This window comes from Saccopteryx bilineata, chromosome 9, assembly GCF_036850765.1.
Source record: "Saccopteryx bilineata isolate mSacBil1 chromosome 9, mSacBil1_pri_phased_curated, whole genome shotgun sequence".
NCBI classification, from domain to species: domain Eukaryota; kingdom Metazoa; phylum Chordata; class Mammalia; order Chiroptera; family Emballonuridae; genus Saccopteryx; species Saccopteryx bilineata.
This window is the reverse complement of record NC_089498.1, coordinates 65,404,957-65,426,421: the sequence shown is the minus strand read 5'-3', so window position 1 is coordinate 65,426,421 and position 21,465 is coordinate 65,404,957. Positions and strand designations below refer to the sequence as shown.

Below are 21,465 nucleotides of genomic sequence, written 5' to 3'. Positions count from 1 at the left end.
CTCATGTTTACTCACTCAGCTCTAGACATATGCTTACTTCCTTAGTTCTGGGTTGATTTTTACTATCCCAATATATTTTATTGTCAACAGCTCATAGCTACTAAACTACGAAAATAGAGTTGGTATCCAATAATGATACTAAGGGTGAGACCCTTTGACCCCTTTACTCTCACTTAAACCACAACCCCAGTCTTTCATATAACAATTGGTGTTTTCTCAAGAATAGCTAAAGTTCTGTGCAAATACAGCTTCAAACTATCTACCCATCCACACACCATTCTTTCTTCAGGCCAGGAAGCCATTTGTGGCCTGACAAATTTGGGGGCTAAAAAGCAGTAAGAATTTTTTAAAATTAGAACCTAAGAATACCTTAAAGAGATAGAGTGGTGAAATAAAAGACAAAGTATGTGGTGTTGTTGTGAGTAAAAAGGGAGAATGATTTAAGGAGGCAGTAGCCAGCAGAAACATATAATGATAAAATGAAAGCAAGATAATATTCACCAAAAGAATCACTTAGGAAATTATTAAAATGATGGAGACTAAAGCTAGATTTCCATTGTAAGGTCGGTGGATGGAAGGATGATCACGTAGGAACTCAGACCCGCCCACTTTGGCTAGGACCACCCACAATCAAGCCCGCCAAAAGAAACTTCCCAGGAACCATTTGGAAAGAAGCGATCATCCGCCAGCCAGTGAAATTTTACCACGTCATAGTAGCTCCACTTCCCTAGAGGGACCCTTTAAGTATCTCCCACGTGGTTTAATCCGTGCAACTTCCCTAGCCTCCATCTTGTACCTCCATTTCTCTTTCTTTCCTTGGGGCCAGGGAACCTTGCCGGGTGGGGTGTGCACTCTGTACTCAATAAAGCCGTTTATTATTCCACACTTTGTGGCTCCGGCCCTCTTCCTTCTTTCTCAGCGGGAAAAAATACCTTACATTTTTGGTGCCAAAAACCTGGAAGGAGTTAGAAGTCCACAAGGACCACTCCTTTCTCCTCCCCTCCGAGAAAGAACCAGGAGAAAGAACCAGGATCTCCGAGCTCCAACCCACTTTGGCGCATGGTGCGGTAAGTCCCCTGCCTCTGCCTTCCTCTCAGTTCTTTCCAAGACTCCCTGTCCGAAACCGTAGCTACGTCAGGGAAGTCTTTTCCATCCGTCCGTCCGTCCGAGTGAGCCTGTGCTTGTGGAGACCTCCCAAGCACATCCACTTTCATCTGTGGCTGGACATTGAGATTTTAGGACGCTAATGCTCAGGTCTGACCACTCCGAGAACTGAGGGCAGCTGTGAGGGCACAGGAATTTCCCTCCCTAAGGAAGAAGAAACTGTTCTTCTTCTCCGCTGTGGCCAGGCCACAGAACCCACTCAATTAGCCTCCTGAAGGGACTTTCGGTTTTAACACCCTCACCAATTTAACTATCGCCAAAAAAGTTGGGAACTGATTGGAGATCTCTTACATTCACGGCTTGTAATTATTTGCGCACCTGTCCTTAATCTCTGTGCTGCCTGTTCCACCGTACGGGCCTTTTTCTGGCCAGAGAAACCTTACCTAAAACCTCTACTCCTAATCTTTCCTTCTCCGTGGACTCCCAACTCTCTTTCCCTCCTGCCTGACCCCTGAGGGCGCCTCTCTCCCTCTCTCTTTCTCTCTCTTTCTCCCTCTCTCAGGACTTTTCTCTGGTCCCTCTGCGGACCTCTCTTTCCTCTGAGAGCCTCCTCCTCTCCCTTCACAAAAACCTGTTTCTTATTCGCCATCTACTACCGTCTTTTTCTCCTCCCCTGCTGGCCAGGGGCCCCTCCCTTCACTGTGTTCTCTAGTCCCTCCTCCATCAGGCTTTTCTCAGCCTGGCATTGGCTCTTACACCAGTTTTCAGGACGTCCAACCCCAATTTTCTTACAGGAAGTTCCTGCCCTGTCTTGCCTTTGGCTCCTGTGTTTCCTGCAGGATCTGGGTGCCGGGCTCTGCACGAGCCCCCCCCCTTATTCCCAAACCCTCAAGCCCCTATCCGGAACCTGTGAACATGGCATTTAAAGTTTTTAACAGTCCCAACTAGTAGAAACAGGCCTGTTCGCCAGGCCCCCATGCAGCAGAAGGTAACGCTCCAAGCCCAAACTCTTGTGGCAACCCTGAGACTAGCAGAGCCACCAGCAGCTTGCTTTAAGTGTGGCAAGCAGGACCACTGGTCCCAGCAGGGCCCCTGCCAGCGGCTGCCCACTGAGCCCTGCCCTGACTGCAAGCAGCCCAGTCACTGGCAGAGTGAGTGCCCCTTTGGGCAACAGGTTTTTTCCTCAGCACCTCTATGTGGAGGACAAGCCGCCCAAATGGAAGGCCAATCCAGCCAGGTGGGTGCATCGCTCAAACTCCTAGAATACGGCCTGGACTCGGAGAACCCAGGGTTCTGCAACAAGTGGGTAAGTCAGTCCATCTCATTTCTTGTGGATATGGGGGCTGCCTTCTCTGTTTTTGCCTTCATACTCTGGACCTCTAGTTCCCTCACAGGTTTCGGTTGTGGGAATGGATGGGACCCCTTTTATGCCACTCCTGACATGCAGTTTTGCCTCAAGCTTGCCTCCTTATAGGACCTCTGGCAGTCGGAACCACTGGACTCCATCCATCTCCAGCTCACCAAAAGGCTGGACCCTGCAAAATCCCCTATTACTCCTCTCTCTTTTTTTAAATCCTTACAGGACCGCATCTGCAAAGTTTCTCCAGTCACAGCCACCACCTTCTGATCTCCCCCTCCCCACGACGCCCCTATTCAGCAGGAAGTAGCCAGACGAATAAACGGCACCCTTTTCCTATTTAACACAAAAGGTCAGAATGTAAGGTTGGTGGATGGAGGGATGGTCATGTAGGAACTCAGACCCGCCCACTTTGGCTAGGACCGCCCACAATCAAGCCCGCCAAAGGAAACTTCCCAGGAACCATTTGGAAAGAAGCGATCGTCCGCCAGCCAGTGAAATTTTACCATGTCATAGTAGCTCCACTTCCCTAGAGGGACCCTTTAAATATTTCCCACGCGGTTTAATCCGTGCAACTTCCCTAGCCTCCATTTTGCACCTCTATTTTCTCCATCTTTCTCTCCTCGGGGCCAGGGAACCTCTGTACTCAATAAAGCCGTTTATTATTCCACACTTTGTGGCTCCAGCCCTCTTCCTTCCTTCTCGACGGGGAAAAATACCTTACATCCATGAAAGGGAGGAAGACTACAAATGTAGACTACACTCTCAAGTGTGATGCTGTGATAGGCAGAGCAGTAGTTAGTAGTAGACATAAGAATTGGGGAAAGTTTTTTGTTCATACCTATAGGCAAAGGAGAGTTAAACATTTATATATGTTGAATGGAATAACAGAAGAGAGGGCGAAGATTCAGGGGAGAGAGACTAATGAATGGTGCAAGATCTATAGGAAATGGGAGGGAGGGGATCAGGGTACAGTGATTTGAAATAATCACTTAGGAAAATGAGATTGTTAATGATATTTCATATGTAAAAATAGTGACAGTAGTTACTGAAAGTTAATTTTATTTATTTAGGGTTATAATCTTTTTTCAATATCAGGATTTCCCCCAGGATGCTTATTTGTTTTCCTTGTAGAAAACATGAATGTCAAAAAAAATTATTTTTTATTATTAATTTTAACTTACTGTATTTACATAAATTCAAGTGTTCCACCAAATACAACTCCCTAACACCCCACCCCCATGTCCCTCCAAACCCCCCATGCCCCCATCCCCTCAACACCCTCCCCTTTTCCCTCTAGGATTGGCTGTCTCACTATTATATCTCTGTATTGTGTATATATAATTTCATGAATGCCTTTACCTTCTCTGATCCCATCCCCTCATCCCCCTTCCCTCCAACAGCTGCCCCTCTAGTCCCTGTGATCTCTCCTCTGCCTTTATTTTTTTCCTCAGTTCACTTTGTTCATTAGATTCCACATATAAGTGAGATCATATATTTGTCTTTCTCTGCCTGCCTTATTTCACTTAGTATAATAGTCTCCAGGTCCATCCATGCTGTCGCAAAAGGTAAGATTTCCTTCTTTTTCATGGCTGCATAGTATTCCATTGTGTATATGTACCACTGCTTTTTAATTCACTCATCCACTGACAGACACTCAGGCTGTCTCCAGATCTTGGCTATTGTAAACAATGTTGAAATAAACATGGGGTGCATATCTTCTTTTGAATCAGTGATTTGGTGATCTTAGGATATATTCCTAAAAGTGGGATAGCAGGTCAAAAGGCCATTTTTTGAGGAAACCTCATACAGTTCTCCACAGCGGCTGTACCAGTCTGCATTCTCACCAGCAGTGCAGGAGGGTTCCCTTTTCTCCACACCCTCGTCAGCACTTATTGTGTGCTGTTTTGTTAATGAGTGTCATTCTGACAGGTGTGAGGTGGTATCTCATTGTGGTTAATTTGCATTTCTCTAATGATTAGTAATGTTGAACATTTTTCATCTGCCTATTGGCCATCTGTATTTCCTCTTTGGAAAAGTGTTCAGTTCTTTTTCCCATTTTTAAATTAGATTATTTACCTTCCTGGTGTTGAGTTTTAGAAGTTCTTTATAAATTTTTGTTATTAACCCTTTATCAGACATATTGGCAAATATGTTCTCCCATTGTATGGGTTGTCTTTTTATTTTATTCATATCGTCCTTTACTGTGCAAAAGCTTTTTAGCTTGATCTAGTCCATTCATCTTGTCCTTTATTTCACTTGCCCATGGAGATAAGTCAGCAAAGATGTTGCTAAGAGAGATGTCAGAGACTTTACTTTCTATATTTTCTTCCAAGATGTTTATGGTTTCACAACATACATTTGAGTCTTTTATCCATTTTCAGTTTATTTTTGTGAATCGTGTAAGTTGGTGGTCTAGTTTCATTTTTTTTACATGTACCTAACCAATTTTCCCAACACCATTTGTTAAAGAGACTGTCTTTACTCCATTGTATGCTCTTACCTCCTTTGTCAAATATCAATTGTCTATAGGGTGTGGGTTTATTTCTGGGTTTTCTGTTCTGTTCCATTGATCTATATGCCTGTTCTTATGCCAGTACCAAGCTGTTTTGAGTACAATGGCCTTGTAGTATAACTTGATATCAGGAAGTAGGATACCTCCCACTTTGTTCTTCCTTTTCAAGATTGCTGAGGCTATTCGTGTTCTTTTTTTGGTTCCATATAAATTTTTAGAATATTTGTTCTATATCTTTGAAGTATGCCATTGCTATTTTAATAGGAATTGCATTGAATTCACAGACTGCTTTGGGTAGTATAGACATTTTAATGATGTTTATTCTTCCTATCCATGAACACGGAATATGCTTCCACTAGTTTGTATCCTCCTTGATTTCTTCTATCAATGTCTTATAATCTTCTGAGTACAAGTCTTTTACCTCCTTGGTTAAATTTACTCCTAGATATTTTTTTGTTGTTGTTGCAATAGTGAAGGGGATTGTTTCTGTAATTTCTCCTTCAGAGAGTTTATTTTTGATGGATAAAAATGCCACTGATTTCTAAATATTAATTTTATATCCTGCTGCCTTGCCAAATTCATTTATCAGGTCTAGTAATTTTCTGACTGAGATTTTAGGGTTTTCTATGTACAGTATTATGTCATCAGCAGATAATAATAGTTTTATTTCTTCTTTTCCAATTTGGATGCCTTTTATTTCTTCTTCTTGTCTGATTGCTGTGACTAGAACTTCCAGTACTGTGTTGAATAAGAGTGGTGAAAGAGGGCACCCCTGCCTTGTTCCTAATCTTAACAGGATAGCTTTTAATTTTTCCCATTAAGTATGATGTTGGCCACAAGTTTATCATAGATGGCTTTTATTATGTTGAAGTATGTTTCCTGTATTCCCATTTTGCTGAGAATTTTGATCATAAATGGGAGCTGGGTTTTATCGAATGTTCTTTCTGCATCTATTGATATTATCATGTGATTTTTATCCTTCCTTTTGTTTCTGTGATGAATCACATTGATTGATTTGCAAATATTGTACCAGCCTTGCCTCCCCAGAATAAATCCCACCTGATCATGAGATATAATTTTTTTCATGTATTGCTGCATTTGATTTGCTAATATTTTGTTGAGAATTTTAGCATCTAGGTTCATGAGGGATATTGGCCTATAGCATTCTTTCTTTGTAGTGTCTTTAGCTGGTTTTGGAATGAGGGTTATGCTTGCTTCATAAAAGAAGTTTGAAAGTCACCTTCCTCTTGAATTTTTTGAAATAGCTTGAGAAGGATGTGAGTTCTTCATTGAATATTTGGTAGAATTTGCCTGTGAAGCCATCTGGCCCCGAACTTTTGTTTGTTGGGAGTTTTTGACTTTTCCTTTTTATGTTCTCATTTTTCATCATATTATATTTGTCCCTCTTTATATTCTTCCCGCCTCCCCCATTCCCCTCCCTTACATCTTACCCCCGGTCTCCTTGCCCCTGGTAACCACTTTACTTTTATTGATGTCTATGCATCTTAGTTTTATATCCCACGTATGTGTGAAATCATACAGTTCTTAGCTTTTTCTGATTTACTTATTTCACTCAGTATAATGTTCTCAAGGTCCATCCATGTTGTCATAAATGTCACTATGTCATCATTGCTTATGGCTGAGTAGTATTCATATATATATATATATATATATATCACATCTTTTTAAATTGATTTTAATTTATTGTGTTTACATAGATTCTAGTGTTGCCCCAAATGCATCCCTTCCCCTGTATTCCCCTCAATATCTCCCTTCCCCCATCCTCATAGTGCTCCCCCTTCCCTTCAGGTTTATCCCATCCTATCATCCCCTTTCCCTCTGTTCTCTTCTCCTCTGGTCCCTTTGTGTGAGTGGAGCACAGAGCACATTCCTAGAAGCTGTGGCTGATGCAATGCTGTGAGAATACTCCAGCTCCCAGAAGCCTCCTGGGCATACCCAGGAGGGAAGCTCGCCTGCTATAAGGAAGTGACTTAGCGCCAACCATGCAACTCCCTGATCTTTTCAGCCATTGGCTAAGAAGGACACACTATAACATCCTATTAGCTGTACCCATGTATATAAGCTAGCTTGCTTCCTGAATAAAATGGATCTGCGTCACTGAACCTGGTCCTCGGAGTCGGGTCTTTGCGTCTCTGTCATCCTCACCCCCAGCAGGACTTGTCCACAACTGGCACCCAATGTGGGGCAGAGACTTAACCGGCATCCAAGGGATGGGTGAGTGACCCTCTGCAATGGGAAACCTCCCCCACTCTCGAGCCCCACAGGCTTGAGCCCTGCATGCCCTATTGCAGAGTAGGTGAATTAAAGTTAGTAGAAAGGATCTCTGTTCTTACTGGGAAATTCTCTCTGGTTTCAATCCCTGGATTGAGAACACGCCTCTTCGGGATCCCGGTACTTGGGCCCGAGCTTTCCAGTGTGTTCGTTCACCTGAAGTACATGAGGGACAAACTTTCCCTCTCGGACTCATTCCTGCCCTGCTAGTGATACACGCCTGCTTGACTGGTGCTCCTGCTGGGGACCCTCCACTGGTCCCTAATGTCCTACAGGCCACTCCTCTTTAGAGGAGCCCCTACCTCCCTATTTGCCCCCCTTCACTGAGAAGGAAAGTAGTTTAGCCTCTGAGTTTGTCAAAATCGCGGTTGAGCACGCAGAAACGAAACCAACTGAATTGCTAACTGCGCCATCAGCTCTGCTGCCAGAGAAGTCGCTACTTCCGCATTCCCTGCAGGGGCTCAGTGCCCCACCCCAGCCTCTCAGATGCCATTTCTCCAACACGTGTTCCTGCTGTAGACCCATGGTCCAGCCTGTAGGCCCCCATGTGTCTTTTTTCTTTCTGTCTATCTGTCTTGTCTATTTTTCTGTATCTCTGTGTCTCTATCTCCCCCGCCCCTTTCTCTGAAATGATGCTGGGAGGACTCAGCCACAGCACAGTGGTGGGGATCACACCCTCTTCTAACACAAGGGAGAGGTTATGCTTGTGTTTTTCAGCCAGTTTGGATCCCAGGAACCCCCCAACCTGCTTGACAGGGTTTCTTGGGCATCCACTAAATGGTTCAGTCTTCACCCGTCCAAAGCCACAGCCCTGGCCTTCTCCACACTAACTACGCCTGAAGGGAAGAGGTCCTCAGTGCTCCAGAAGAAGACCTTGTAGCCGGCATGCATGCCCCATCACCTGGGGGGATGTGGAGGCTTTGGCGGGGCAGGTCCAGAGAATTGCTCCTGATGGGCCCCCAGGCCCTGGTGCTCTGTTCTTGCTTATTTGTGCTATAGTAACCGCTGACTCCCAAGCACAGGCGGCAGCCCAGGGCTCGAGCCCGGCAGCATGAGCTGGTGTTTTCAGTTCATCTTTGGAAATGAGGAGAATTGGGCCAGAGTTGCAATTCATAGACTCCAGAAGGCAAACGGCGGCAGCTGCGACGGGAGGATGAACGGAAGCCAGGCTTGCATCACCGAGTAGCCACTGGAATGGCAGGGAGTGCCTGCTAAGCCGCTGGTGGGTTCACTGACATTTTGGGATATAGGGGTGAATGCCATCACGCTCTCCAGAGCAGAGATGGAAATGCTGACTGTCATTGCCACGTGCTCCTCCTTGGGACAGTGTAAGACCTGCCAGGACAGCAGGGATGAGGGGGGTGGCTGAGGCCTCATGTGCATGGACTGATTTCCTGGACTACGACTCGAGTGAGCACTGGCTCCTTTGTTGGATGGACATGGATTTTGGACATTGTAAAATACCCTGATGGGGGTGAGGGGCGGCTTTGCTGGAGGCCCTGCCCCTGCCCCGGGAAGCTTTTCCCGTGGCTAGAAAGAAGGCCGAGGACATTTTGTGCTTTTGGCAAAGTGCTCAGAGACTGATAAAATGTACCTTAGTAATTGTTGAAATTGTATGATTTGCTATGTTGTTATAATTTGTGTAATGTGCCTTGCAACCATATGCAGTACGCAGCCTATGGCAAGCCATCCGTTCCGTGTTTGGACACTGGGACCTTTGTGGGAAGGGGGTGTGCGTGAACCTATGTCCATTTTTTACGATCAAAATGAAACTGTGTTTAATGGCACCTAGAGGTCTCTGTAACACAATGGGAGGGAAATGACATCCCGACCCCTACGAAAAATCCCCTGTTTAAGACCCTTGTTCTATTTCCTAACTAGTCAAACATTACAGAAGCTTGCCTCATTGTTTAATCCAGCTAATCTATTAGCATATAGTATAATAGGTATTATAGTTGTTATAGTTCTACTAGGGTTCGATTACATAATGTGTAGCATTCAGAAGCTACAACAACAGCAAGCTGTCATTCATCAAGTCAAATTGGCCTTAATTAAGAGAGAAGGAAGAAATGTGGGTGGAGTGCAGAGCACATTCCTAGAAGCTGTGGCTGATGCAATGCTGTGAGAACACTCCAGCTCCCAGAAGCCTCCTGGGCATACCCATGAAGGAAGCTCGCCTGCTATAAGGAAGTGACTTAGCGCCAACCATGCAACTCCCTGATCTTTTCAGCCATTGGCTATGAAGAACATGCTGTAACATCCTATTGGCTGAACCCATGTATATAAGCTAGCTTACTTCCTGAATAAAGTGGATCTGCGTCACTGAACCTGGTCCACGGAGTTGGGTCTTTGCGTCTCCGTCGTCCTCACACCCAGCAGGACTTGTCCACACCTTTGATCTCTCTTGTGTCTCAATTCCATTCCTCAGTTCACATTGTTCATTGGATTACTCAAATGAGTGAGGTCATATGATATTTTTCTTTTTCTGCCTGGCTTATTTCACTTAACATAATAGTTTCTATGTCCATCCATATTGTCACAAAAGGTAAGATTCCCTTCTTTTACATGGCCCCATAGTATTCCATCGTATATATGTACCAAAGCTTTTTAATCCACTGTCCACTGATGGACACTTGGGTTGTTTCCAGATCTTTGCTATTGTGAACAATGCTGCCATAAACATAGGGGTGCATTTCTTCTTTTCAAACAGTGCTATGGTGTTCTTGGGGTATATTCCTAAAAGTGGCATAACTGGGTCAAAAGGCAGTTCCATTTTTAATTTCTTGAGGAATCTCCATACTGTTTTTCACAGTGGCTGCACCAGTCTACATTCCTACCAGCAGTGCAGGAGGGTTGCCTTTTCTCCTCATCCTCGCCAGCACTTATTCTGTGTTGTTTTGTTGATGAACACCATTCTGTCTGGTGTGAGGTGATATCTCATTGTGGTTTTAATTTGCATTTCTCTAATGAGTAGTGATGTTGAGCATTTTTTCATATGCCTATTGGCCATCTGTATGTCCTCTTTGGAGAAGTGTCTATTCATTTCCTTTGCTCATTTCTTGATTGGATTGTTTATCTTCCTGGTGTTGAGTTTTAATCCATTTTTTTAAAGATTTTATTTATTCATTATAGAGAGGGGAGAGGGAGAGAGAGATAGAGAAAAGGGGGAGGAGCAAGGAGCATCAACTCCCATATGTGCCTTCACCACGCAAGCCCAGGGTTTTGAACTGGCAACCTCAGAGTTTCCAGGTTGATGCTTTATCCACTGCGCCACCACAGGTCAGGCCCTGGTGTTAAGTTTTACAAGTTCTTTATAAATTTTGGTTATTAACCCCTTATCAGACATATTGTCAAATATGTTCTCCCATTGTGCAGTTTGTCTTTTTATTCTGTTTTTATTGTCTTTAGCTGTGCAAAAGCTTTTTAGTTTGATATAGTCCCATTTACTTATCCTATCTTTTATTGTACTTGCCCGTGGAGATAAATCAGCAAATATATTGCTGCAAAAGATGTCAGAGAGCTTACTGCCTATGTTTTCTTCTATGATGCTAATGGCTTCATGGCTTACATTTAAGTCTTTTATCCATTTTGAGTTTATTTTTGTGAATGGTGTAAGTTGGTGGTCTAGTTTCACTCTTTTTTTGCAGGTAGCTGTCCAATTTCCCCACACCATTAGTTGAAGAGGCTGTCTTTACTCCATTGTATGCTCTTACTCCTTTGTCAAATATCAGTTGTCCATAAGGTGCAGGTTTATTTCTGGGTTCTCTGTTCTGTTCCATTGATCTATATACCTGTTCTTATGACAGTACCAAGATGTTTTGAGTACAATGGCCTTGTAGTATAACTTGATATCAGGAAATGTGATACCTCCCACTTTATTTTTCCTTTTCAAGATTGCTGAGGCTATTCGTGTTCTGTTTTGGTTCCATATAAATTTTTGGAATATGTGTTCGGTATCTTTGAAGTATGTCATTGGTATTTTAATAGGAATCGCATTGAATTTATAAATTCTTTGGGTAATATAGACATTTTAATGATGTTTATTCTTTCTAACCATGAACACGGTATATGCTTCCATGTGTTTGTATCTTCCATTATTTCTTTTATCAATGTTTCATAATTTTCCAAGTACAAGTCTTTAATCTCCTTGGTTAAATTTATTCCTAGGTACTTTATTTTTTTTGGTTGCAATAGTGAAGAAGATTGTTTCCTTAATTTCTCTTTCTGACAGTTCATGTTTGTGTATAAAAATGCCTCTGATTTCTGAGTATTAATTCTATATCCTGCCACCTTGCTGAATTCACTTATCAGGTCCAGTAGTTTTTTGACTGAGACTTTAGGATTTTCTATATACAATATCATATCATCTGCAAATAATGATAGTTTTACTTCTTCTTTTCCAATTTGGATGCCTTTTATTTCTTCTTCTTGTCTGATTGCTGTGGCTAGGACTTCCAGGACTATGTTGAATAAGAGTGGTGAAAGGGGGCACCCCTGCCTTGTTCCTGATCTTAAGCAGATTGCTTTTAATTTTTGCCCATTGAATATGATGTTGGCTGTGAGTTTGTCATAGATGACCTTTATCATGTTGAGGTATGGTCCCTGTATTTCCACTTTGCTGAAAGTTTTGATCATGAATGGGTGCTGGATTTTAACAAATGCTTTTTCTATATCTATTGAAATTATCATGTGGTTTTTCTCCTTCCTTTTGTTTATGTGATGAATCACACTGAATTATTTGATAATATTGTACCAGCCTTGCCTCCCCAGAATAATCCCACTTGATCATGATGTATGAATTTTTTCATATATTTCTGGATCTGATTGGGTAATATTTTGTTGAGAATTATAGCATCTAGATTCATCATAGATATTGGCCTATATTTTTCTTTCTTTATGTTGTCTTTGCCTGGTTTTGGAATCAGAATTATGCTTCCCTCATAAAAGGAGCTTGGAAGTGTTCCTTTCTCTTGAATTTTTTGAAATAGCTTCAGAAGGATAGGAGTTAGTTCTTCTTTGTTTAGTTGGTAGAATTCACTTGTGAAGCCATCGAGCCCTGGGCTTTTGTTTATTGGGAGTTTTTTGATAACTGTTTCAACCTCATTTGTTGTAATCGGTCTGTTTAGGTTTTTTGATTTTTCTCAATTGATTTTTAAAATATTTGTTTCAAGGAATTTCTCCATTTCATCTAGGTTGTCTGATTTTTTGGCATATAGTTCTTCATAGTATTTTTCTACAATCCTTTGTATTTCTGTTGTGTCAGTTGTTTATCTCCACTCTCATTTCTAATTTTATTTATTTGAGTCCTCTTTTTTTTTCTTGGTGAGTCTGGTTAAAGGTTATCAATCTTGTTTACCTTTTCAAAGAACTAGCTCCTTGTTTCAGTGATCCTCTGTATTGTTTCTTTAGCCTCTATGTCATTTATTTCTGCTCTGATCTTTATTATTTCCTTTCTTCTACTACCTCTGGGTTTTACTTGCTGTTCTTTTTCTAGTTCTTTTAGATGCAGGGTTAAGTTGTTTATTTGAGCTTTTTCTAGCTTCTTAAGGTATGCCTGTGATGCTATGAACTTCCCTCTCGGTACTGCTTTTACCATGTTCCATAGATCTTGAGTCCTTTATGTTCATTTTCATTTGTTTCAAGGAAATTTTTTATTTCCTCTTTGTGTGTGTGTGTATTTTTCTGAAGTTGGAAATGGAGAGGCAGTCAGACAGACTCCCGCATGCACCTGACCGGGATCCACCCGGCATGCCCACCAGGGGGTGATGCTCTGTCAATCTGGGGCATTGCTCTGCTGCATCCAGAGCCATTCTAGCACCTGAGGTAGAGGCCATAGAGCCATCCTCAGCACCCGGGCCAACTCTGCTCCAATGGAGCCTTGGCTGCGGGAGGGGAAGAGAGAGACAGAGAGGAAGGAGAGGGGGTGAAGTGGAGAAGCAGATGGGCGCTTCTCCTGTGTGCCCTGGCTGGAATCAAACCCAGGACTCCTGCACACCAGGTCGATGCTCTACCACTGAGCCAACCGGCCTGGACCTTTATTTCCTCTTTGATCTCATTGTTAACCCATTCATTATTTAATAACATTCTATTTAGCCTCCAAGTGTCTGAATGTTTTTTAGTTTTTCTATTGTAGCTGATTTCTAGTTTCGTGCCATTGTGATCAGAGAAAATGTTTGATATAATTTCAATCTTCTTAAATTTATTGAGACTCGTTTTGTGTCCTACTATGTGGTCTATCCTAGAAAATGTACCATGAGCACTTGAAAAGAATGTATATTCTGCTGCTTTGGTATGAAAGTTTCTGAAGATATCTATTTAATCCAGTTGATCTAGTGTGTCATGTAAGGCCGCTGTTTCTTTGTTAATTTTCTCTCTGGAGAATCTATCCCTTGATGTTACTGGGGTATTAAAGTCCCCTACTATTATAGTATTGCTATTAATCTCACCCTTTATGTCCATCAAAATCTGCTTTATATATTTAGGTGCTCCTATATTAGACACATAGATATTTACAATGGTTATATTTTCCTGTTGGATTGCTCCCTTTATCATTATGTAGTGACCTTTATCCCTTACTATAGCTTTTGTTTAAAAGTCTATTTTGTCAGATATAAGTATTGCTAACCCAGCTTTTTTTTTATTTCCATTTACATGAAATATTTTTTTCCATTCCTTCACTTTCAGTCTATGTGTATCTTTTGTTTTGATGTGGGTCTCTTGTAGACAGCATATGTATGAGTTCTGTTTTCTTATCCATGTAGCTACCCTATATCTAGATTTTTTCCCCATTGTTCTGTTTACATTAGGCCCCTTAACATTTCTTGTAGTATTGATTTGGTTGTAATAAATTCCTTCAGTAGTTTTGTTTTGTTTTTGTCTAGGAAGCTTTTTATTTCTCCTTTAATTTTAAATGATAACCTTGCTGGATAAAAAAGTCTTGGTTGTAGATTCTTGTTTTGCATCACTTTTAGTATTTCTTGCCAATCCCTTCTGGCCTCAAGTGTTTCTGTTGAGAAGTTAGTCAGATGTCATCCTTATGGGGCTCCTCTGAAGGTAATTAACTGCTTTTCTCTTGCAGCTTTTAGTATTTTTGTTTTGTCTCTTAAGTTTGACAATTATGATGTGTCTTGGTGTATGCCTCCTTGCGTTCCTCTTTAATGGAACTTTCTGTGCTTCTTGAACTTGTGTGACTTTTTTCTTCATCAATTTAGGAAGTTTTTAGCTATAATTTCTTCAAACAGGTTCTCTGTCCCTTGTTCTTTTTCTTCTCCTTCAGGAACCCCTTTGATGTGGATGTTGTTCTTTGCATGTTGTCACAGAGCTCTCTTAGAGTTTCCTCTGACTTTTTAAGCCTTTTTCCTTTTGCTGCTCTGCTTTTGTGCTTTTGTTTATCTTGCCCTCTAAATTGCTAATTCAGTCCCCTGCTTCATCCACCCTGATGTTAATTCCTTCTAGGGCAGTCGTCATTTCTGATATTGTATTTGTCATTTCTGACTGATTCTTTTTTATGATCTCAATGTTCTTTTTAATGCTTGATATCTCCTTATTTAGGTGCTCATTATGTCCATCCATTGTTTCTCTAAGATCCTTGAGCATCTTGAAAATCATTGTTTTAAACTCTGCATCTGTTTGGTTACTTCCATCTCATTCAGTTCTTTTTCTGGGATTTCACATGTTGATTCATTTGGATTGTATTTCTCTGTATTCTCATTTTGTCTGTGTATAGACTCCTCCTTTGGATGTTCTGTTTGTGTAGCTTGCTGAGTCTAGGGTTGGTGTTGTCTGCCTAAAGCTTCCAGTTGTGTTGTTTCTAGATCTTGTGTTGGCATCAGCTGTTGTTTGTAACCTGTTGTGGTCTACTTGTCTGCAGCTACTGGGTTTTTTTTGCTATTTGTGTCAGCGTTTTTTGTGCCTTAGTTGGGTCAGGTGTGAGGAGCACTTCCTTAAGATACCACTCTAATAAGGGTTGTTAGATCCTAAACTTATACTCTCTGTGTCTGGCCACTCAATGTGCCAGCCCTGGACCTCCCTGGTAGGAACCTGGTTCAGACCAGTAGGAGTCACTGCCTATGACTGGCCCTTAGCAACCTTCTTGGAGCTACTAGCGATCCAAAATTTGTGGCTTCCTCTGCTGGGCTCAGGTTCCATAGTAAATATCAGCTGCACTCCTAGGCTGGCTTTTATCTACTCCTGGCCTGGGTAAAGTTCATTTAATAGTTCAAGTTCCCCTGAGTCCTGCTTTCTGCCACCTCTTACTTCTGGCTGCTTGTTGTGCTCAGCATGATAGTTCAGAAATTAGGAAGGGTAGTAGATATGGCTTGCCCCTTACCCTCAGATGTGATTCTACCCAGACTTTTTTTTCAGCCCTCAGAAGGGTGTGGTCCAGTAGGTGTGGGCTCCAAGATGCAGAGGCTTAGTCTGTCCACCAGCACCCCACCACTGCTGCTGCCACCTCCACTGCCACAGCAGCCCCCACATGCATGCAGACACTAATGTGAACGCTGCTGCCACCACCTCCTTTGGGCCCACCTGTTCTCCAGCGAGCACTCAGCAGTGGGGGGTGGGGGTGTAGCTCAGACCTCAGCACTCAAAACCTGTGTCTCTGACATGCCCCCTGCTTCTGAGCAACTCTTTACTCTGACTGGAGCGGGAGAGCCTCCAGTGGGCATGGTAATTGCTTCCCTTTGTTGGGGTTGCTTTTCCCAGAAAAAAAAATAGCCACTTTATTATTGGAGAATGACTCAGCACAGGGGTTCCAGTGGCCATCCCCCACAGTGTCTCTTCCTGGGTTTCCAAGTTTACACTCTCCTCTCACAATTCCAGTTCTTTCAGCTCTCCTCTGCCATCAAAGCCCTGGGTCAATGGCTGTGAACAAGGTTTTCTGCACCATCCCTTTAAGATGGAGCCTGGGTCTGAGGGTTCTGTCTCTTTCTCGCAAACAGTAACCCAGCTCTCTCTCAGCTAAATACTGTCCATACGCCTCTTCTAGTCTCTGGGGCTCTAGGCTGGGTCTCCAGTCCTGGGACTGAGGACCCACAACTCTGAGGGCAACCCACCCCACCGTGAGAGTCCCTCTGGGCTGCTGCTCACTCCAGGGAGCAGGGCAGCCCTTTCTACATCTCTGCCCTTCCTACCAGTCTCAGTGTGGCTTTTTCGGTGTTCCTTGGTTATAGATTCCTCTTAGTTTAGTCCAAAGTTGGTTTTTCAAACTTGAGAGTTGGAACATCTGCCTACTCTGTTGCCATCTTCTGGTCTCAAGAAAAAATTTTAAATTTTTTATGTGTGTATATGCAAAGAGGGAAATTTTTTGAAAAACACAAAACCCAATTAATAATGGTTACTCTAGATAGTCTCACTTTTCATTCTGCACATTTTAGTTTTGTTTGGATTTTTTCTTACAAGAATTTTTTATTTTTTGGAATCTGCAAGAAAAATAGAGTTTTAATCTGAAATAAAAGATTGACTTTTTCTATATCTGGTCCTTTCTTCAAGGTTAAACGCCTTTATAATTTTCTGACACAGAGTGAGGATGTGTCTCCTTTCCATGTCTCAACATGGCCTAAGAGATGAAGAATCTCTGACCATTAGAAATTATATTCATCTGTGACAATGACCCGACTGTTCTTACATGGAAAGAAAGAAAGAAAGAAAGAAAGAAAGAAAGAAAGAAAGAAAGAAAGAAAGAAAGAAAGAAAGAAAAGAAAAGAAAAGAAAAGAAAAGAAAAGAAAAGAAAAGGAAGGAAGGAAAAGAAAGTATTCCTTGGATGATATAGTGGCTTCATCAGTGTCCTGGCCTCCTATCTTTTTCTCCACAATCTTTAGCACATATCTTCTAACCTCAAGGTATCACATTTACAAATTGACCACAATAGCTCCAGTGACCACAACTCTTTCAGATAGGAAGAAGGAAAAGCAAAAGCAACTTGAAGGCTGAGTTAACCCCCTTTTGAAGGTACTTTCCATATAGCCCCACTCCACAACTTCCACCTGTATCCACTGGATAGAATTAGTCACATGTCCACCTCTAACTGCAAAGGAGGCTAGATAATGCAGTTCTCAGATAGTATATTGTCTCCCTAATCAAAGAGAAGGTTCTTTTTAGTAAGGATTTTTTTAAGACTAGTATTGAGAAGGCCACTAACAATCTCCATAGTTTTCTGAAACTTGAGATGAAAAATCTTTGAGTAAACTTTCTATAATTTTTTTAGCTTACCCTATAATTAAATTGGTATTTCTCAGATTTTCCATCTATCTGGGTTGTACAGCCTTAATGCCTCCATGATACTTCTGGGCTGGAAACACACCAGAAGTTTGCAGTGCCTTGGGCCCTGGCTCCAGCAGTTTCTCTCACCTGACCAGGCTCCCTCCTCCTGCTCACAGGCAGGAGTGCTGCCATCTGGCTCAGGTGTACCTTGGCTCAGCTTCTTGACTCTTGCCCAGGAGTGTACTGCAAAAAATCTTGTTCCTGCTTTGCCACCTGATTTCCCTCCATTTATATTCCCAACTCCCAGGCATGTCTTTTAAAAATTATCTCCATCAAGTGTTACTGAAAATTCATATGAATGCTAACTGTAGCTTATTTAAAATGTGAACTGAGACTGCTGCTTGAACCTGACTCTGGGCTTCTCATTTTCCTTCCTGAAAAAACATGAGTTTTAGCACCTGCTCCAGCTTCTCCACAAACTACCAGACCATGGACTCTGTGAGGTCACCCAGCCACCAGGCCTGCCAGCCAGTGGTACAACCAACCTCCATGCAGTCCCTGGGGCTACAGCTCCTGTATTTCCATGTCCCACTCCACCAGCATATGAAACACCTAGGGGTCCGGGGCCTGGCTGCAGAGATGACTGGAGGTCTCACAGGTATAAAGGGAATCCAGAGTGAGGAGACTATGCAATGCCTTAATGACCACCTGGCCTCTTGCCTGGAAAAGGTGAGAAGCCTAGAGGCTAATAATCAGAAAGTGGAGAACAAAATTCAGGAACACCTGGAGAAGAAGGTACCCCAGGTCAGAGAATGAAAGCATTATTTCAAAACCATTAAGGACCTGAGGGCTAAAGTCTTTGCAAGTTCTGTGAGGAATGTCTGCATCATTCTGCAGATTGACAATGCCCATCTTGCAGCTGATGACTTCAGAGTCAAGTATGACACAAAATTGGCCATGTGCCAGTCTGTGGAGAGTGACATCAATGGTCTCTGAAAAGTCACTGATGACACTAGTATCATTCAGCTGCAGCTGGAGACAGAAATTGAAAGTCTCAAGGAGCAGCTGCTCTTCATGAAGAACCACAAGAAGGAAGTATTGGTCTACAAAACTAGATTGTCAACTATGGGCTGACCATGGCATTGAATGCCCCCAAATCTCAGGACCTTTGAGAGATCATGGTGGATATCTGGGCCCAGTATGACAAACTTGCTCAGAAGAACCAAGATCTATACAAGTACTAGTGCCAGCAGATTGCAGATTGAGTTGAGCACCAGAGTAGTCACCTCGCCAACTACTGTGATAGGAGGTGCTGAGATGACACTCACAGAGCTGAGTCATACAGCCAAGTCACTGGAGATCAACCTGGACTCAATGAGAAATCTGAAGACCAGTTTGGAGGACAGTCTGAAGGAGGTGGAGATGTGCTATGCCAACCAGATGGAATAGCTCAACAGGATTCTGCTGCACCTGAAGTCAGAACCAGCCACAACCAGGGCAGAGGGGCAGTGCCAGACCCAGGAGTATGAGGTTCTGATGAACATCAAAGCAAGCTGGGGGCTGAGATCACCACCTAATTCCCTGCCTGCTGGAAGAACGGGAAGACTTCAATCTTAGTGATGTCCAAAACAACAACTGTATACAATCTATCTGAAAGACCACCTCCTGCAGGACTGTGGGTGATAAAGTGGTGTCTGAGCTTGATACCAATGTTCTGAGGTTTTAAAGGCAGCAGAAGTAGGGCACCCTTTGGAGGGGCAGGAGGCCAATTAAATGTTCAGAGAGCATTGAACAAAAAAAATGTGAACTCAAAGTTCAGGAAAAATTTATAAAAATAAATCCACATACAGAAGTGTTTCATAAGGGAACTATTACTCTAAATTCTGGACAAGAATTAAAACAGATGAAGACAAAATACAGAAAGAAATAGAGAGGCAGCGAAAGAAAAGGAAACAGATAGAGTCTGTGTGGCACTTTAAGAATTCCTGAAAAACCCTTATCTGCTAAATATAATTTAGAAAGATTTGGGGGGGGGTGCCTGACCTGTGGTGGTGCAGTGGATAAAGCGTCAACCTGGAAATACTGAGATTGCCGGTTCAAAACCCTGGGCTTGCCTGGTCAAGGCACATATGGGAGTTGATGCTTCCTGCTCCCCCCCCCTTCTCTCTCTCTCTCCCCTCTCTATAATAAATAAATAAATAAAATAAAATAGAAAAATTTGGGGAAAAGGAGTAGAAGCAAGATGTTCTCAAAGATATTTTGTCCTATTAGAATATTTGTTTATTAAGAAGTACAACCATGCCACTTGTATTCTGTCAAGGACTATAAATTCCGGTGAAACTTGTAAGTCCCAAGTGATGATTCCTTATAACATAAATTACGTATATCTAAACACTGACATGGAAGCCAGACAGCATACTCAGTAGCATAAATAAAGCCAACTCCACTGGGTAAACAACAGAATAGAGGAGAGGAACTTACAGGAGAAAAAAAAAAGAATAGAATAATAGGACCAGAAATAGACCCACATAAATACAGTCAACCGATCTTTGACATAAAAGCAAAGATAATACAATGCAGCAAAGATGATCTTTTCAACACATAGTGCTGGATCAACTGCATACTCACATGCAAGAAATATCAGTCTAGGCACAGACCTCATACCCTTCACAATAATTAACTTAAAGTGGATTACAGAACAAATATGAAGCACAAAACTATAAAACTCCTAGAGGATAACACAAGAGAAAGCCTAGATAACCTTGGGTATGGTGAAGATATTTTAGATACAACACCAAAAGTACTATCCATGAAAGAAATAATTGATAAGCTGGACTTCATTAAAATTTAAACTTCTCTATGAAAAAACACTGCCAAAAGAATAAAAAGACAAGGCCCTGGCTGGTTTGCTCAGTGAATAGGGCATTGGCTTGGCATATGAACATCCTGGGTTCAATTCTGAGTCAGGGCACACAGGAGCAGTGACCATCTGCTTCTCTCCCCCTCCTCTTCCCCCTTCTCTCCCCCTGCCCCTCTTGCAGCCAGTGGCTCAGTTGGTTAAAGCGTCAGCCCCAGGCACTGAGGAGAGCTTGGTTGATTTGAGCATCAGCTCCAGACAGGGGTTGCCAGGTAGATCCTGGTCGGGGTGCATGTAGGTGTCTGTCTTACTATCCCATCTCCTCTCACTTAAAAGAAAAAAAAGAAGGAGAAAAGTAAACAACCCACTTATAAAAACACAAGTTTTGACCAGGTTGCTCAGTTGGTTAGAGCGTCATCCCATAACACAGAGGTTTCTTAACCCATTGGGTCTATAATTTTCACATTACATCAGGATGGTTAACTCTTTCAAGGACCAGCACAAAATTTCTGGCAGACCAGCACTGGTCCCAGCAGTTGAAAACACTATAATATGTCAAGGTTGCAGGTTTGATTCCCTAGTCAGGGCACATACAAGAATCAACCAAGGAATGTATAAATAAGTGAAAGAAACAAATCTCTCTCTCTCTCTCTCTCTCTCTCTCTTTCTAAAAATCAGTAATTTTTTTAAATTAAATAAAAAAAGAAAATACATCAAAGACCTTAGTAGACACTACATCAAAGATATTAAGATGGCAAATAAGTATGTGTAAAGATGCTGCAAAAAGCAACATTAGCAGCACAGTGGCCTGAAAAAATCTCCAGGTTTCTCCCCTTGAAATTACAAATTGAGCCCTGGCCAGTTGGCTCAGTGGTAGAGCATCGGCCTGGCGTGCAGGGGAACCGGGTTCGATTCCCGGCCAGGGCACATAGGAGAAGCACCCATTTGCTTCTCCACCCCCACCCCCTCCTTCCTCTCTGTCTCTCTCTTCCCCTCCCGCAGCCAAGGCTCCATTGGAGCAAAGATGGCCCGGGCGCTGGGGATGGCTCCTTGGCCTCTGCCCCAGGTGCTAGAGTGGCTCTGGTTGTGGCAGAGCGACGCCCCAGAGGGGCAGAGCATCGCCCCCTGGTGGGCAG

At 42.6% G+C, this 21,465-nt stretch overlaps 1 pseudogene; it reads left to right on the top strand.

The window, feature by feature from the left end:
• Window positions 1-17,916: 17,916 nt before the first annotated feature.
• On the top strand, window positions 17,917-19,198 carry LOC136313641 (keratin, type I cytoskeletal 18 pseudogene; annotated as a pseudogene).
• Window positions 19,199-21,465: the final 2,267 nt, after the last annotated feature.